Genomic DNA, 16,317 nt, shown 5'->3' with positions numbered 1-16,317 from the left:
CAAAATAACAAATGCTTTGGATGGTGGACGTGAAGGAGAAATCCAGAGTACAGTCAATAGACTGAAAATATGAAGGGAGATTGAGACCAAAAAAAAAAAAAGCAACAGAAATTCTAAAATGCTTGTATCATAGTTCACAGGAAGATAACAAAATGGAGAAGGAATATCTAAAGATAAAATGCTTGAAATTTTCCAGACTGTTGGAAAAACACCAGAATTGAGATCTATATGTTAGCGTCTTAGATCTAAATGCTGATGTCTTTCAAAAAGTCTGGCATATTCCAAGCCAGATGAGTAAAAAGAAATTCAAACCTTGACACATTAAAGTGAAGCTGAAAAGTACCAAATAAAATCAGAAAATCCTAAAAACAAACAAACAAAAAATTCTGGAAAAAAAAAAAGACCAATTATCTAACACCCTGAAGAACATCCGTCAACTGTCTTCTAGCTCCCTTTTAGCCTTCAGACAATACGAGAGAAAGGAAAGTCAATATACAGTCTCTAAGTACTAAGTAAAACATCTTTCAAGAGGAAATATGAAATAACAATTATGAAACACATGCCAAAGTGAAAGGATGTGCTTTAAACAGATGAACCCAAGTAGAAGGTCGATATTTAATAAATGAATGGTGAACAAAGGTAAGGATAAGTATCTAGACACAACTCAACACAAATGGACTGAATTATTATAGTAATGCCTACTTTGAGTGTAGAGAGGAAGAGATTCTAAACAAAGAATCAGACATGACTGAATCAACTTAGCACACACGCACGCGTACCTGTGCATAGCAATCAGCACACCCAGCACCCAAATTTGGTATTATTTCAATATCATTTTTCACTGGCAGGCAGGTTCTTTACCACTAGCACCACCTGGGGAGCCCATCAGAGAGACACCTATAGTCAAAGATGGTAGGCTCTCTTCCTGTAACAATGAGGCGATAAACCCAACCATCCAATTGTAGGTGTACCATGGGAGATCACAGCATAGCTCAAGAAATTTTAGAAGAATTTATAATAAGATTTGGTCATGCTGAGTATCTGAGGGAGGATTTAAGGATTTGATTTGCTCAGGACTGAATATTATTAGGAAGCAGGAAAACTCTATGAATTTGTATCTTAATGAATTTTATCTAAGAGGCAGGAGAAATGAAATGGGGCTAAATCCATAATTAGTACAGAAGCAGGAGTTACTAGTGTTAATCAGACAAGAGAATTACATGTTTGTTTTTTCTGGTTTGGGCAATGCTTTTGTTTGAGCTGCAATGTGATTAACAGAGACTTCTTGCTTGTGTCTTTTCCATCATGGCCACATCTAGACCTTATATGATGTTCATTTTCTCTGAAACTGTTTACGGTTCACAGGAGAACACTCTAACCCAGCTGTGAGTCCAGGCCAGCTCCTAGAAACACCAAGGCCTATCTCATTGCCAGGCGACCTTTGGATATAAAGGAATGTTTTTTTGCAACAATAACTGTAAATTGACTAAATTTACCAAGTAAAAGACAAAGTTTATTAAAATCATGTCAAGTTTTATATTGTTTATAAGAGAATTAAAGCATATGAATGCAGGTAATTTAAACTCAAATGATGGAAAATAAACACCAAGTAAATACTAGCCAGAAAGGAAAAATGTGAAATATATTAATATTTGACAAAATAGACTTTAAAACCATTATTAGAGAAAAGCAATTCATAGTATAATCATTAAATGTTCAATTTATCTTAAGGGCATCACAGTTCTAAATACTTATTTGTTTAATTCCATAACATCACATATGTAAAACAAAAATCGAAAGATAAAGGAAAAATATAAAAATCCACAATCCTGGTAGAAAATTTTTAAATAGTATTGTTGGAAATGTTCAAATATTTACCAAACTGAATAGAATAGTGTCATGAATTACTATGTGCCCATCACCCAGCTTTCTGCTGAAGTTTACTGCCTATATGTACCTCTTTGGGGGGACTTACCTGTTTTTATTCTTTGTAAATTATCCAATGTGTTGTTACAGTCTCCCTAATATTCATTTCACTCTTTGCACACTTGTAAAGCAGTTTAGACAGAATTAACTATCCAAGGGGCTTAACAGAAGCAAGTTTAAGCAACTCCATCCCTCTTGTGACAATAATTGATTCAGGTGACACAGATTTAAACCAATCAGTACCTGGCAGTCTCCTGTGCAGAGAGGATTAATTCATGGATATTTCAGTCAGTACAAAGCTCAGGACTTTTGTGTAAAGACAGGTTGAGCAAAGAATCAGGCCACCCCAGATACTCTTGGCGATCACTGAACCCATGAGAAAAGCCAACCCAAGGTCTGGGATCATGAAAAATGAGAAGAAAAGTAGTCAGAGTCTACTCAAATTGGATCATCGGAGAATGTATGTTGAACTTCTCATTGTTTAACCCAGTTTGGGTCCATTCTTTTGTTTGCAATGCCAAAAATGATAAAGCAGTTATTCTTTTTCTTCCTGTTTTGAAAGCTTTTTAAAATGTATTTGTTTCGCTGTGTAAATTTGTCTGAATACCTTGATGTTAATTCTGTAATATATGTTACAATGCATTTTTTAAGTTTGCCATTTATCTTTTAACCTAGTCTACGGAATTTTTCTTTTCACATATGAGAGGCAGATCCATGATTTGGGGGTCAAAAAGGTTTACAATTTCCAAAATCCTCATTAAAAAGAAGAACAATTATAAAATTAATTTAAAACATGAAAGTAATATTTCAGATGAGAAAAGAAATTATAGGAGACTATAAATATAGAACAGAGGATAAATACTATAAGTATCTCAAACTTCTGATGATTTTGTCATGTATCAAAGATTTTGTAAAACTTTCTATAGAGAGGATAAAAGTTAATATAGTCATTTCTATAGCTTGATTACCACTTATCTTTTATTATTATTAAAATGGAGATATACAAAACTTGACCCACAAATGTACTCAAATGTTTGCACCATTGTTACAAATTCTGGGGGCTCTACAAGCACAGGAATAGTGATAAAATTTTATGTCACTGAATTTCCCAAGGGAAAAATTTTGAAATATGTGTTGTATTCATAAGTGTAATACTGCATTAGTAAGTACATTTCCAATAGGACAGAACTTCCATTTTTGACTAGCCGTTGAGTAAAAGCAAATCCTGTATAAATTTTTTGTATCTGCTATGTGGAAGAATTAATAAATAAATATAACATATAGAAAAAAATACATAGCTGCTTACTCCTTAATTTCAAGGATGTTTTACTTTCACCCACATAATTTATTGTAAATCACCTAAATATATGCTTCTGCTGCTGCTGCTGCTAAGTCGCTTCAGTCGTGTCCGACTCTGTGCGACCCCATAGACGGCAGCCCACCAGCCTCCCCCATCCCTGGGATTCTCCAGGCAAGAACACTGGAGTGGGTTGCCATTTAATATATACAAGTAAATCTAAATTGGGTATATTCCCTCACTTCTTTAACTGTGTAGAAGTGTTAGTTCCTTAGTGGTATCCAATCCTTTGCGACCCCATGGACTGTAGCCCGCCAGGCTCCTCTGTCCATGGGATTCTCCAGGCAAGAATACCGGAGTGGGTAGCCATTTCCTTCTCGAAGGGATCTTCCGGACCCAGGGATCAAACCCGTGTCTTCTACATTGCAGGCAGATTCTTTACCATCTCAGCCACCAGGGAAGTCCCAACACTTCTTTAGCCAAACCCGCAAAATTGTTCCTGGCCAATCCAGTGCCTCCTGACCCAGAAGCAAATGTAACAGACAGAAAGTTCAAGCAGAGGGAGATGGTGACAGAAAACAAAGATTGGCAAATTTATTCTACAAAGGGTCACAGAGTAAATGTTCTAGGGTTTAAGGACCATAAGATCCCTATCACAGCTATTCAACTGTCATTGTAGCAGCAAGCATCCATACATAACAGGAAAAGGAATGAATATGGTTGTGTTCTACTAAATTTTATTTGTGAAGACTGAGTTGGATTGGTCCACCTCTGATCTAAACCAGCTGAAGCGAAAATATCATGTCAGTGTACATTCACAATAAATATAAGACCATTTGAGCATATTTAAGACCTTTGTCTTAGTTAGAGATTGAAGGCGGGAGGAGAAGCGGATGACAGAGGATGAGATGGTTGGATGGCATCACTGACTTGATGGACGTGAGTTTGAGTAAACTCCGGGAGTTGGTGATGGACAGGGAGGCCTGGCATGCTGCAGTCCATGGGGTCACAAAGAGTCGGACATGACTGAGCAACTTTCATTTTCACTTTTGTGGCCCTTGAAAGAGTGCACATAAGCACAGTATTAAAATTTAATAATCATTAGCATCAAAAGAAGTCTGCCTCTAGTCACAAAATATTCAAAATATTTGCTTTTTTTGTGTGATTTTTCCTTTCTATGACTTGTTTTAGGCCTTCCCTATACAGAGGCATATAGTTTTCTATCTTTTCTTTCAAATCTTTAGAATTGTTTCCTTTTTATGTTTATGTCCTTAATATTTATGAAATTTATTGTTTTGAATGGTGTGATTTATGAATCTATTTTTATAGCATTTTAAATTTTCTTAGGAACATTTATTGAATAATTTTCTCCCCACTGATCTGAAGTGCTACTTTTATCATAATATTGAATATTGAACTATGATTTTTCTCCCTCCTTTTATTAATATCTAACTCCTTCAGTAAATTTAATATTTTTCCATAAGGAATAAAGACATAATACATTTTGTTAATTTCAGCATACTGTGTTATTTTTGCAGCTTCAGTGAGTATAATTTCTTTTCTACTATTTTGAATTAGTTGTTGCAGGAATATACCAACCTATTGGTTTTTGTGTGTTGATTACGTATCAGTCCACATATTATCTAATATGTGTCAGTTCTTTTGAAGTTTCAAGGTAGATAATTATATTGTCTGTAATAAATTTTAACCTACTCTGGCCTACATTTTAATTTTCTTTCTTGTTTTAGAATCAGGGCTATCCTAGCTTGTAAAATGAGTTGGGTAGTAATCCATCCTTTTATATTTTTGAATAATTGTAAAACTTGGAATTATCTGTTCCTCTGTTCTTTGATGTTATTATGCAGAATTCTTCTGTAAATTATGAATGTTTGGTGCCTTTTGAAAGGTAGATCTTTCACTACCATTTAAATTTATCTGAAAGACATGATCTAAGAATAAAAAGACTGACTATACCAATTAGTGAAAGTAGAGTCTAACATTCTTGTCTATTGCAATATGTGCTGTTTGCATATAGCCACGTTTCTATTTTTGCTGTTGTTTTCCTTTGTTCTTCGTTTTGTTTTTCTTGTGAATATTTTTCAAGTATTTATTAGTCTTTTTTTTTAAAAAAAAAATAGCCGTTTCTACTGATATAGTCTCATTGCTATTTGCTTAACTTTTGCTTTTACATTTACAATTTTCTTTCTTCGAGTTTGTTTCAATAAGCTTTTGCAAACTAAAGGTTATTACATATTTATTCTCCCCTTTCATTAAAAAATCATTGAATGGTATGCATTTTCTTTAGAGTATTGCTCATTCTACAATTTTACATTCCTTGTCCACTTCCAAGTATTTGTTAATTTCTATTTACTGCTCAATACTTAAATCATGTAAAATAGGGTTTTAAATATTTTAAATAATAAAAAATTTAGGATATCTTTTGTGGATGAATTCTAATTATATTTATGATGTATAGTCTACATGATACTAATACTTTAGCATTTGTTGAGACTCCCTTTATTCCCAAGATGTGTTCAAGTTTTTCAAGTATTCCATGTGTTCCTGAAAATATGTGTCTGTCCTTGTCAAGGTTGGTAGACATCGTATCAGTATTGGTATAACCACCAATATACCTAAGTCTCCACTCCTCCGTGGTACACTGTAAGTTTCTATTCCCCGGCCTCCTTTGACTCAGCCATGGCTCTGTCACTTGCTTGAGAGAACAGAATGCAAGTGGAAATGACATGTGTTACTCCTCCTGGAAGCAAGAAACAGCCAGGGGCACAATTTCCTGTGCTGTCCTTTGTGGCTGGAGTCTCTGGAGATTCACTTTGAGATGGCAGCATGAAAAGAAGGGGCAGCCTCTCCCAGCCGGATCCCTGAAATCTGACTCCACAGAGCAGGGCTCCACTGCTGAGTCACTAGGGCACGGAGATTCTGTGAAAAATAGCCTTTCTTTTTTAAGCCCTGAGATTTGAAGATTATTTGTTAGTATAATGTTCCATCAATCAACTGCAGCCAATTTATACTGTCAAAACAACCTCATAACTGTGATGGCTCATAGCAACAATGACTTTTTGTTTATGTGATATAACCCACGGTGGGCTTTAGATTTTGCTCTAGGACCCAGGATAAAGGACCACGGCCTCTCACACACTCCTGATGCTATGGCAGAGGGAACCACAGAGATGCTGGTACACACGATGCTTCTTAAAGCTTGTGCCTAGAAGTGGATCATGTCACGTGCACTCATATTGCTTAAGCCAAAGGATGCATTGTGTAGCCATGCTTGGTATCAATGATGTAGGAAGAATTAAACTTTCATTAGGTTGCTCCTCACGGGGAAGAGCTAAAAGGGAATGCAGTGCATATTTTGACAATAATAAACTCTAACATAAAAAGCATACTCTAGTCTAATATACCTCATTTTCTATTTCTGTTTGATATGTCCATTTGTGACAGAAGTGTTTTAAAGTCATACAGTTTAGTTGTGGGACTACATCTTCTTGTCATTGCATTGATTTTCCTTTATAAATTTCAAAGAAATGTTGCAAAAGGCATACTTGCTTCATAACTATTAATATTATATCCTATTGATAAGTTATTATGTTCACAGTTAGAAAGATTTTTATTTTACCTTTTTTAAGATTTTCACCTTAAATTTGTCTTCTCTGATAACATCACTGCACATGATTAATTTTTATTATTTTTACCATAATACTATTTAAAAAATCGAGGGCAAGATTCTGAAGCCAGAATTTGTCTTTGTCTTAGTTCGAAACCTGGCTTTGCCACTTACTACCTGGGTGAGCGTAAGTAGGAGACTAACCCCTCTGTGCCTTAGTTTTCCTGTCTGTAAAACAAAAATAAAAATAGATGTACTTCCTGGCATTGTTGTGAGGATTGGAATTATGTCTGGCATGAGTCTAAATGAGTATTTACATGTTTTTCTTAATTAATTATCTAGTGTCTTTTATAAAGTAAACAATGGCAGGATTTGGATCGCTTTGCTTTTATTACAGACGGGGAATTTCAGTAGATTAGCTTAAATTAGTCACAGTTACTGTGATTACTAGTATTTCTGGACTAATTATTTTTGTTGTTTCTTAAGACTTTACTTATTATGCGTCCTCTTTTTTTCTTTCTTCTGCCTTTTATTGGATATATTAGATTTCTTTTATTCCATTATTTTTCTATACTGTTTTAAGACACATTTTATTTCTATTGTTCTAAAAAAGTATTTTTAATACAGCACAACTACTTCCATTGACATTTTCCTAGAAAATTTGTTTTAATTAATGTCTCTATATGTCCACCTCTAGTCTCTACCTCACTTCCAATGCTGATCCAACTTACAATCTTTGTCCTAGATTGTAAAAGTAAATCATTGATTTAACCAAGTGACACAATTCAGGCTGTTACATTTGTGCATCTATGTTCTTACTCTCACTTTTGCCCGCCATTCAATTCACTTAGAATTATTATTTTTTTGTTATTAGAACACGCTCTTCTCAACTTTATGAAACTTTCCTAGAGACACCTCCATGTTTAGTTATTAGCCTCCAGTGATTCTTCAGTCCAATTCCATCTCTAGCTAGTCTCATGGGCTTCCTCAGAGTTTCTTTTGCTCTTAAATCTCCCCTTCTATATTTGACCATGAATATGTATTTGCTTAAAACTTTTTACCATCATTTAAAAAGTTTTATAAGAGGAGACAACTCCCCTGTATTTTCCGTACTCCATTTAGAAATCACAATTATAATTGAAGACTATTTTGAGAGTATATGGTGACAAATGATGGATGGATTTGAAGGCAACTGATCATTGACTGAGAAACATTAATTATAAATATGTTTACTTTAATTCATGAGCTACCAATTCTTTATTTCAAAATTTTCATGATTGTGTTCTCTGAATGCTAATAGTACTATCAGATTAGGTGTATGAAACACCTAGATTTTATGAATCTCTAGCAATTAACCCGGGGAAGGCAATGGCACCCCACTCCAGTACTCTTGCCTGGAAAACCCCATGGACGGAGGAACCTGGGTAGGCTGCAGTCCATGGGGTTGCTAAATCGGACATGACTGAGCAACTTCACTTTCACTTTTCAATTTCATGCATTGGAGAAGGAAATGGCAACCCACTCCAGTGTTCTTGCCTGGAGAATCCCAGGGACGGGGAAGCCTGGTGGGCTGCAGTCCATGGGGTCGCACAGAGTCGGACACGACTGAAGCGACTTAGCAGCAGTAGCAATTAACCAAGTCATAGAAATGACCATAGTTAAGTTTAACTTGTTAACAAATACCTTAATAATCACTTATTTGCCTTATCACAAGAAATCTTAGAAGATGTGGGGCAATTTAGAAACAAAAGAAACATTAGCTGTGATAGATTCAAGTGCCAATGGAATGGTATGTAAACAGAACAGTTCTGCTACATTCTGAATTTATCTCACATTACCTACCGTAAAAATCAATATTATGGTCCCAACATAACTTTACAGGTTCAGATATCTGCATTCCCCTGGCCTTGTCCGCACATTACTGTGTTCACATCTTAGCTAATGCAATTAAGAATTCCATATATGGGATTTTCTAACATGTCTGATCATTTAAATCCTGCAAGTGGTTTAAAACCCCATTACAAGAAGACATAACCAATGAAGCCGTTTGGATTTCCTCAACAGTTGATAAATTCTCGCATTTTTCAAGGACATTGTTTCTTTGATGATCTTTATTCATCTTTATTTAAACACATAACTTTGTGTGGTTGTATTTCTGTGTTTTAAACACACACATACCACCAGCACATTATATACTTTCAAGGATCTTAAACAATGTTTAACTCAGTTTCAGTAGCCCCTGTAGGGATTAGCATAGTATCTTGCTTTTTAAAATAAAACTACCAGTATATTTACAAATAGAATTGAATTTGATCATATTTCTTACTGGTACACCATTGAATAAGTCTATAAATTTAACTACTGAATCTGGTATGACTGACAGGCTATTATTTCTTTTGATTTTTAAATGAAAAACTGGATTCTGTTTCAGCCTGAGCTAGTCTACCATTAGCCAAATTTCCTACAGATGCCTCTGTTGGGATTGGAGTCACCATCTTATAAATAATGACCTCAACATCAACCTACTGAAATTAACCCCTACATAAAGATGCATAATAAATGTAAAGCATCAGAGAAACCTCATTGCAAGAATTTATCTTTGCCAGGAGGAGAAAAGATGCTGGGAGGAAGGTCCCACAGAAATGCTTTAATTTGTTGATGAGTGCTAACTACAATTTACAATCTCTGAACATTTGGTAAAACCCGTTTATTTTGCTGATTAGCCATTTCAGTGTGTGTTTAGGGAAAAGAAACTCTGTTCAATTCTAAAGTTCTATTCAACCAGGAGTGTGATTCGTCAGGATGATTCTAAGATAAACTGTCAAGTCTTGGTCTCTCGCTGTTTAGCATGCCTTGGTTCCCCTGTGGCTGGCCCAAGTGAGGGGATAACTCATTTACACTGGGGCAGAACTGTATTGATAGAGAATATTAGAGCCCAAAGAAATTTAGAGACAAACTAATCCAATCCTCTGACCTTGTTTTGTTATTTCTAAAATGAGAAATTTAGAGTTTTCCCTGGTGGTCCAGTGGCTAAGACTCTGTGCTCCTAATGCAGGGGGCCCTGGTTCAATCCCTGGTCACAGAACTAGATTCCTGCTGCAACTGAAGGAGCCTGCATGTTGCAGTTTAAAAACCCTTCATGCCCAAATGAAGATCAAAGATTCTGCATGCCACAGTTAAGACCCAACGGTTCAGTCAAACAAATAAATAATAAAAAAAAAATTAAAATGAGGAATCTTAAATTAAAAGTCATGAAAAGCATGTATTATGGACAGGGAAGCCTGGCAGGCTACAGTCCATGGGGTCGCAAAAAGTTGGACATGACTGAGCAACTGAACTGAACTGAAGAACTTCTAGAGTCAAAGCAAAATTCCCAAGTCATCTATATTACTGTTGGTTAACTGCAAAACAAGTAAATCATCAAAAGTAATTGTACAACCTGAATTTCTCCAGGTCTTACAAGATGAACCACATATTTCAATGGCTGTAGCTTTTGCTTGCCTGTGAAGGACATCTGGTGCTCTTCTAGATTTTATTCAGTTATTTCTGGAAGTCTTTCAGTCTATAGGTGTTCTTAAACATTGATTCTGTAGTATTAGTTCTGTCCTGCCCTGGGATCCCTGGATGATGTCTCATTGAAAATTCTTAAGGGCACCTTCCACTCCCACTGTATGCATCATCCACCAGAACTGAGCTACATCAGCCCTAAGTGTACTATCTCCCAAGCTCACAAATCCAAAATCTTTCCAAGTGTCACCTGGAATACTCAAGGCACTGCAGTGATGCTGTGTACCAAAAGAAGCATGAAGCATTCTTCTCTACTTTCTGTTACCATTCCCTTCTCCAAGGGATCTTCCCAACCCAGGGATCAAACCCAGGTCTCCCACATTGCAGATTCTTTACCAGCTGAGCCACCAGGGAAGGCCTCAGTCAACACATTTCATTAAGAATAAGGCAGTGCAGTATCAGCTGAAATAGCAGACTAATCAACAAATAATAAAGTAAATAATACAGACATTTACTGGAGAAGGAAATGGCAATCCACTCCAGTATTCTTGCCTGGAGAATCCCATGGACAGAGGAGCCTGGTAGTCCACAGTCCATGGGGTCGCAGAGTCGGACATGACTGAGCGACTTCACTTTCACTAGAGTCCTTTAGCGTGAAGTCTGGCTCATTCTATCCTTCAGCTCTTCTTCAGCCAGTAGATGGTGTCTTCTCTGTTGGTCACAACCTGGCTGTGCGAGCACCAAGTTTCACATTATTGTATGATGTTAATCGGGAATAATCATGAATAACTTTAAAGTAAGCAAAATGAATACTGCATGCCCTGCATTGTGCACCCATCTAAATTATACCTTAATGCATCTCAAGAAGAAAGAAAGGCATAGGGGCTGGTCACTCCTCAGATACACTTTTCTTTTTATAAAAGAAAATGTAGCTAGACTTTGCTTCCAATGCTATCTCTTTAAGAAAGAGGGCAAGCATATCTGGCATCCTCGAATTCTATAGTAGGAAGCTAGTAAGAAAGACGGGGGATGAGCATGGCTTGTGCTTGCCCGGCTCGTTGAGTTCTTTAGAAGACTCCTTGGGCTACTGTTGGACAAACTGCTTTACAGATTAGCAGACTATGTCTTTGGAGTCCAATGCTGTAGGAAAAATGTCTTTGACAGAACTTGTTCTATTCTCTAAAAACTGTTTCCTCTTAGACATGTGTGTATCCCCTGAATTGTGTTCCAGAAACACCCTGTAAACAAGCTCCTGGTAAGTTTTCAGCCTTCAGTTTACCATAAGTGTCTAATCTTGCTGAGAAGTGGTATATATACAGCTTGAGCTCAAGGCTGGGGTCCTGAAACCAGTGAGAAGGGGAGTAACCTCTACTAGAGGAAGCTCCATCATGTGCCAAGAACAGTAGCTAAGAGGAAGTGAGTAACCTGGAATTTGCTTCCAACCCTAATAGATGAGCAATGACTAGCATGAAAAGAAAAATCCTGAAAGAGGAACAAAAACATCTGGTTTCTAGTGCCAGGTTTACCCAACTAGAATTTAACCTTTGAGTCTCATTTTCCTCATCTGAAAAATGTGCTGAGCTATATAAAAACTGTGACCTTAGAGTTCAACATGGCATGATTCTATAAAATTTAATTCAACCTTGGACCACTCATCCTTTCATACAGAGTGGAAGAAAGATGACCATTAAGCTAAATAAGAAGTGCGGAGAAACTGCCAAATGTAAGGCTGTTATATTTTTCTTAGCAAGTGTTCCACAATCTACCCAAACTAAAACTGTGATATATCAAGGTGTATTACAGAGAATACTGGGCAAGGACTTTGCCAATAACTAGCTGCACGACATCAGTAAGTTATTTACTTTGTCTAAGCCTCTAGCCCAGAGAGGTTAGACTTAATGCCTAAGTTCTCTACTGGCCCTAAAATATGATGATATAGGATGGACTTCTTTATTACTCTCCTGTCTCCACTGAACTCTTGACAAGGACTTAATGTTAAAAATAACTCTTCTCTTCACTGTAATTTAAAGAGATAAACAAAGTTTGTAACAATAAGACCCAAGCAAGGAAGACCAAAAAACACAAAGCTGAGTGCATTACATTTGCCTTTATCAGGGAAGGGCATCCTTGAAGATCTTAATACCTGATTTCTAAATTAACAGCTCACTGTTTCTTATGGGTCAGCTCAAGCAACTTCAAAATTATTTTTTAAATAAATGATTTTAAAACATTAATTATATTGGAACTAAAGTTATGTATAATATCTTAATACACACAAAAAACACACATAGAAGAAAGCAATGGATATCTTGTAATTATAATGCCAATGGAATAAAGCCAGATTCCAAAGAAGAAACCTGTATAATTTCACTTATATGATGTCCTAACACAAACTTAATTTCTTTTTTTTTAATAAGTTGTATTTTCTTTTTTGGCAGTATTCAAACTTCCCAAACCAGGAATCAAACCCACTTCTCCCATAGTGGAAGCATAGAGTCTTAACAACTGGATCCCCAAGGAAGTCCCACAAAAGTAATTTCTGATATTAGAAGTCAGAATAGTAGGTGAGGGTCATAACTGGAGGAAGATAGGAGCAGAAGTATCTATATTCTAGGGCTCTTTTAATTCTTGATCAGTACACACACTTAAGCTCATTTCATGAAAAATACCTAAAGCTAAACACCTATGATTAGTGCTCTCTTCTGGGTGTCTGCTGCTGCTGCTGCTGAGTCGCTTCAGTCATGTCCGACTCTGTGGGACCCCAGAGATGGCAGCCCACCAGGCTCCCCCGTCCCTGGGATTCTCCAGGCAAGAACACTGGAGTGGGTTGCCATTTCCTTCTCCAATGCATGAAAGTGAAAAGTGAAAGTGAAGTCGCTCAGTCGTGTCCAACTCTTAGTGACCCCATGGATTGCAGCTCACCAGGCTCCGTCCATGGGATTTTCCAGGCAAGAGTACTGGAGTGGGGTGCCATTGCCTTCTCTGTCTGGGTGTCTACTATAAGTCAATAAAACTATTTTATATGGGTAAGTACTTACATTGATCTGAGTGATCAAGTACTTACATTGTTCAAAAGTGAACAAGTGTTCATTTTTATCTTTTTAATTATCATTTAATCATAAATGAATTCATCATTGATGATTAAATCGTACATCATTAACCCAGACATAGGTAATTAATATTTCCCAATAACTTTTTCTTAAAAAGTCCTGGGATATATTATTACATACAAGTTTTTTAATTGACTGAGTGCTGGGATTATGGACAGTGTTCATTTTCTTTTCTTGTTTATAATTTTCAAGATTTTCAACCTCAAATATGTATTAGTTCTATAGTCATAAAAATAATTTTATGTAAAAGAAAATAAGTTAACAAAGAATAATTGTGAGAGGAGAGATTTTCTTTTATTAGAAAGCCTCCACATATGGTAGACAGATGGCAGGGAGCTACTGAGACCAATTTATTTTTCAAGGTGAAAATTACATATTGTTGATACCATCTTCTCTTTTCGTAGCGATGGAATATTAACAGAAAATGTGAAGATGTAAGTAAGCCCGTGACATTTTTTGATGCTCGCTGTTTTTGTCCAACCTCAGAGGGCCACACAAGGAACTTTTGCAGATTCACAGCAACTAGTTACCACTCCAATGCACCGGTGTGCACGGGTGAGGAATTCCCACTCTTGGTCTGGTTGGTACAACTCGATCACTGAGTTGGCATCTAACATGTACAGTACTAGAGAAGTAGCGACGTCTTATTCTCTTATCAGTTTACAGGAGTCTGAGATGCTAACACTTAAAATTACATTGGACCACCTGTAGTTCATGTTAAAATATTTACAACATAATTATCCAGATATCTAAATGTAGATGGAGAAGGTAAGTTGTTTATGAAAAGCTCCTGTGAATTATCAGTATTAGCCTTTTGGTATTCCTTCTCACTTCCCTCCAACATTTCTCTTCTTTCTTCGATTTATTCTTTCCTTCCTCCCCCCTCCCCTCTCCTCTCTCCCTCCTCCACGTCTTTCCTCATCCCTTCCTTCCCTGTCCTATCCTCTGTCTCCCTCTCTCTCTCTCCCTCTCTCTGTCCCTTCCTTTCTCTCCTACTCTCTTCCCTTTCTTTTCCTCAACTTCTCCATTGGAGCTTGTAGATCAAAGTCTGTGATAAATCAGGCCCTCAGTCCACATGAACAAGAGTCAAGTGTACTGACTAATGTTCTCCTGGGATAGTTTCTGCTGGACACAAATCACAAATAAAAGTACTAATTAGGATAACTATGGCCATTATGATTACAATGTCACAACTTGGTCTTGCAGTGTGCTAAGTATCCAGAACTGTCACATTTGCAGACAACATAATTGCACATATTACGATTTAGAATTCTTTTTACTCACTATGGAAAATAGGCCATTTCTGTACATTATGCAAATAAACACATCCATACATATCCAGAATATTACGGTGTCTAAGAAGCCTAATACACTAAGTGAAAGAATGTGGGCAAGGAAAGAAGAGTAAATTTTTTTTTAATTTAAAAAATTTTTTAATTGAGGTATAATTGACATATAACACTATATTAGTTTCAGGTAAACCACATAATGATTTGATATTTGTATATATTGCAAAAAGCTCCAGGTCTCTGCTAACATGGATTTCTAGTAGATTTTAGTATCTCCTTGAAATTCTTTGGGTGATCCCATGCTTGTATTACAAAGTGTGGTTGAGATGTTTAGAGTAAGACACAGGTGAAATCCAGGTTCAAAGTCAGGTCAGAAGAGAGGTGAGGTAGAGGGTGTGCTCCACCTCCATATACTGAAAATGGCAATGGGAACGAGCCGCCAGGTGGTGCAGATGAAGTCTGTATTTTATGGAAATGTGTATGTGTGTGCAGGAGCTTCAGTGTTTCCTAGAAATCATGCTATACATTAATCTATGTGAGGTGTGCAGCCCTAATTCAGTATTGACAGCAGCTTTAACTCTCTGGCCTTTTGACTTCCTCTCTATAATCACATCAAATAGAAACCAAACAATTACACACAGATGTGTTAGGTCTGGGAGCCGTAACTCTGATTTGACATTTACAGGATCTTCCCATAAAACCTTAGGCACTGAAATTACGACTGTGGCAGGAGAGAAAGATAGATTTAGGAAAAGAAGCTCCTGTTCTCAGGAAGAGTTTCTGACACGTAGAGAATATTCAATAAATGCCCACTGCTGTCAGGGTACCACTGCCCCCCTTACCCACCTTCGCTTAAGCCTGATCCTGTGGGTGCACACTGAATTCTGCCTGAGCTTTTGAGAATTCACATTCTTAATGGCATTAATGGCCATTTATTTTGCCTGAGAGTATCCCTAATTACTGGTTTGAATCCAGACTGTCCAGACTGTTGTCAGCTCTAAGTTGGGGATTCATGAAGGACCGTGGAGGTTGGACCCTGACTTTAGCTACTGAGTCTTCAGTGAGTGTGTAACAACCTCAAGTCCTCATTAAAACAAATGCATCAGGATGCTAGTGGAAAGTGTAGCTGAATCCTCCTGTCTAATTGGCACTGGTGATCTGTGACTCAGTAATATGACTGGCTTAAAGAAAAGTAAGGAAGCTCCAGGAGCTCTTTTTGTGAAGAAATATTACCTTGTTCAGGAAAAGTACCCAGTGTGAAATTCATTAGCGAGTGTGTGCGCCTGGGAAGTAGAAATGAGGAAAAGTGGTCAGGAAGAAGGGCTCACTCGTTCCCATGGAAACAAACAGAGCAACCTGCCCAGCTGATTTGGTTCTATAATTTTAAGGAATTTCTTTCTTAACTGGGCTCCACAATTTCCTGGGAGGGAGGTCCAGATCGGATTTATGTACATTATGGGCTTTTCTATTTCTTGAAAGAATAAAGCTAGCTGAGAGAGCAGAAGTAAAGATTAAGTGTTTGCTGAAGCACTGGGGGTAAAGTATAAATCTATCATTCCACTG

The sequence above is a fragment of the Bos grunniens genome, chromosome 27, assembly GCF_055505025.1.
Source record: "Bos grunniens cultivar Pamir isolate PY7600 chromosome 27, Bosgru_T2T1.0, whole genome shotgun sequence".
In the NCBI taxonomy this organism is placed as follows: domain Eukaryota; kingdom Metazoa; phylum Chordata; class Mammalia; order Artiodactyla; family Bovidae; genus Bos; species Bos grunniens.
This window is presented reverse-complemented; position numbering follows the sequence as displayed.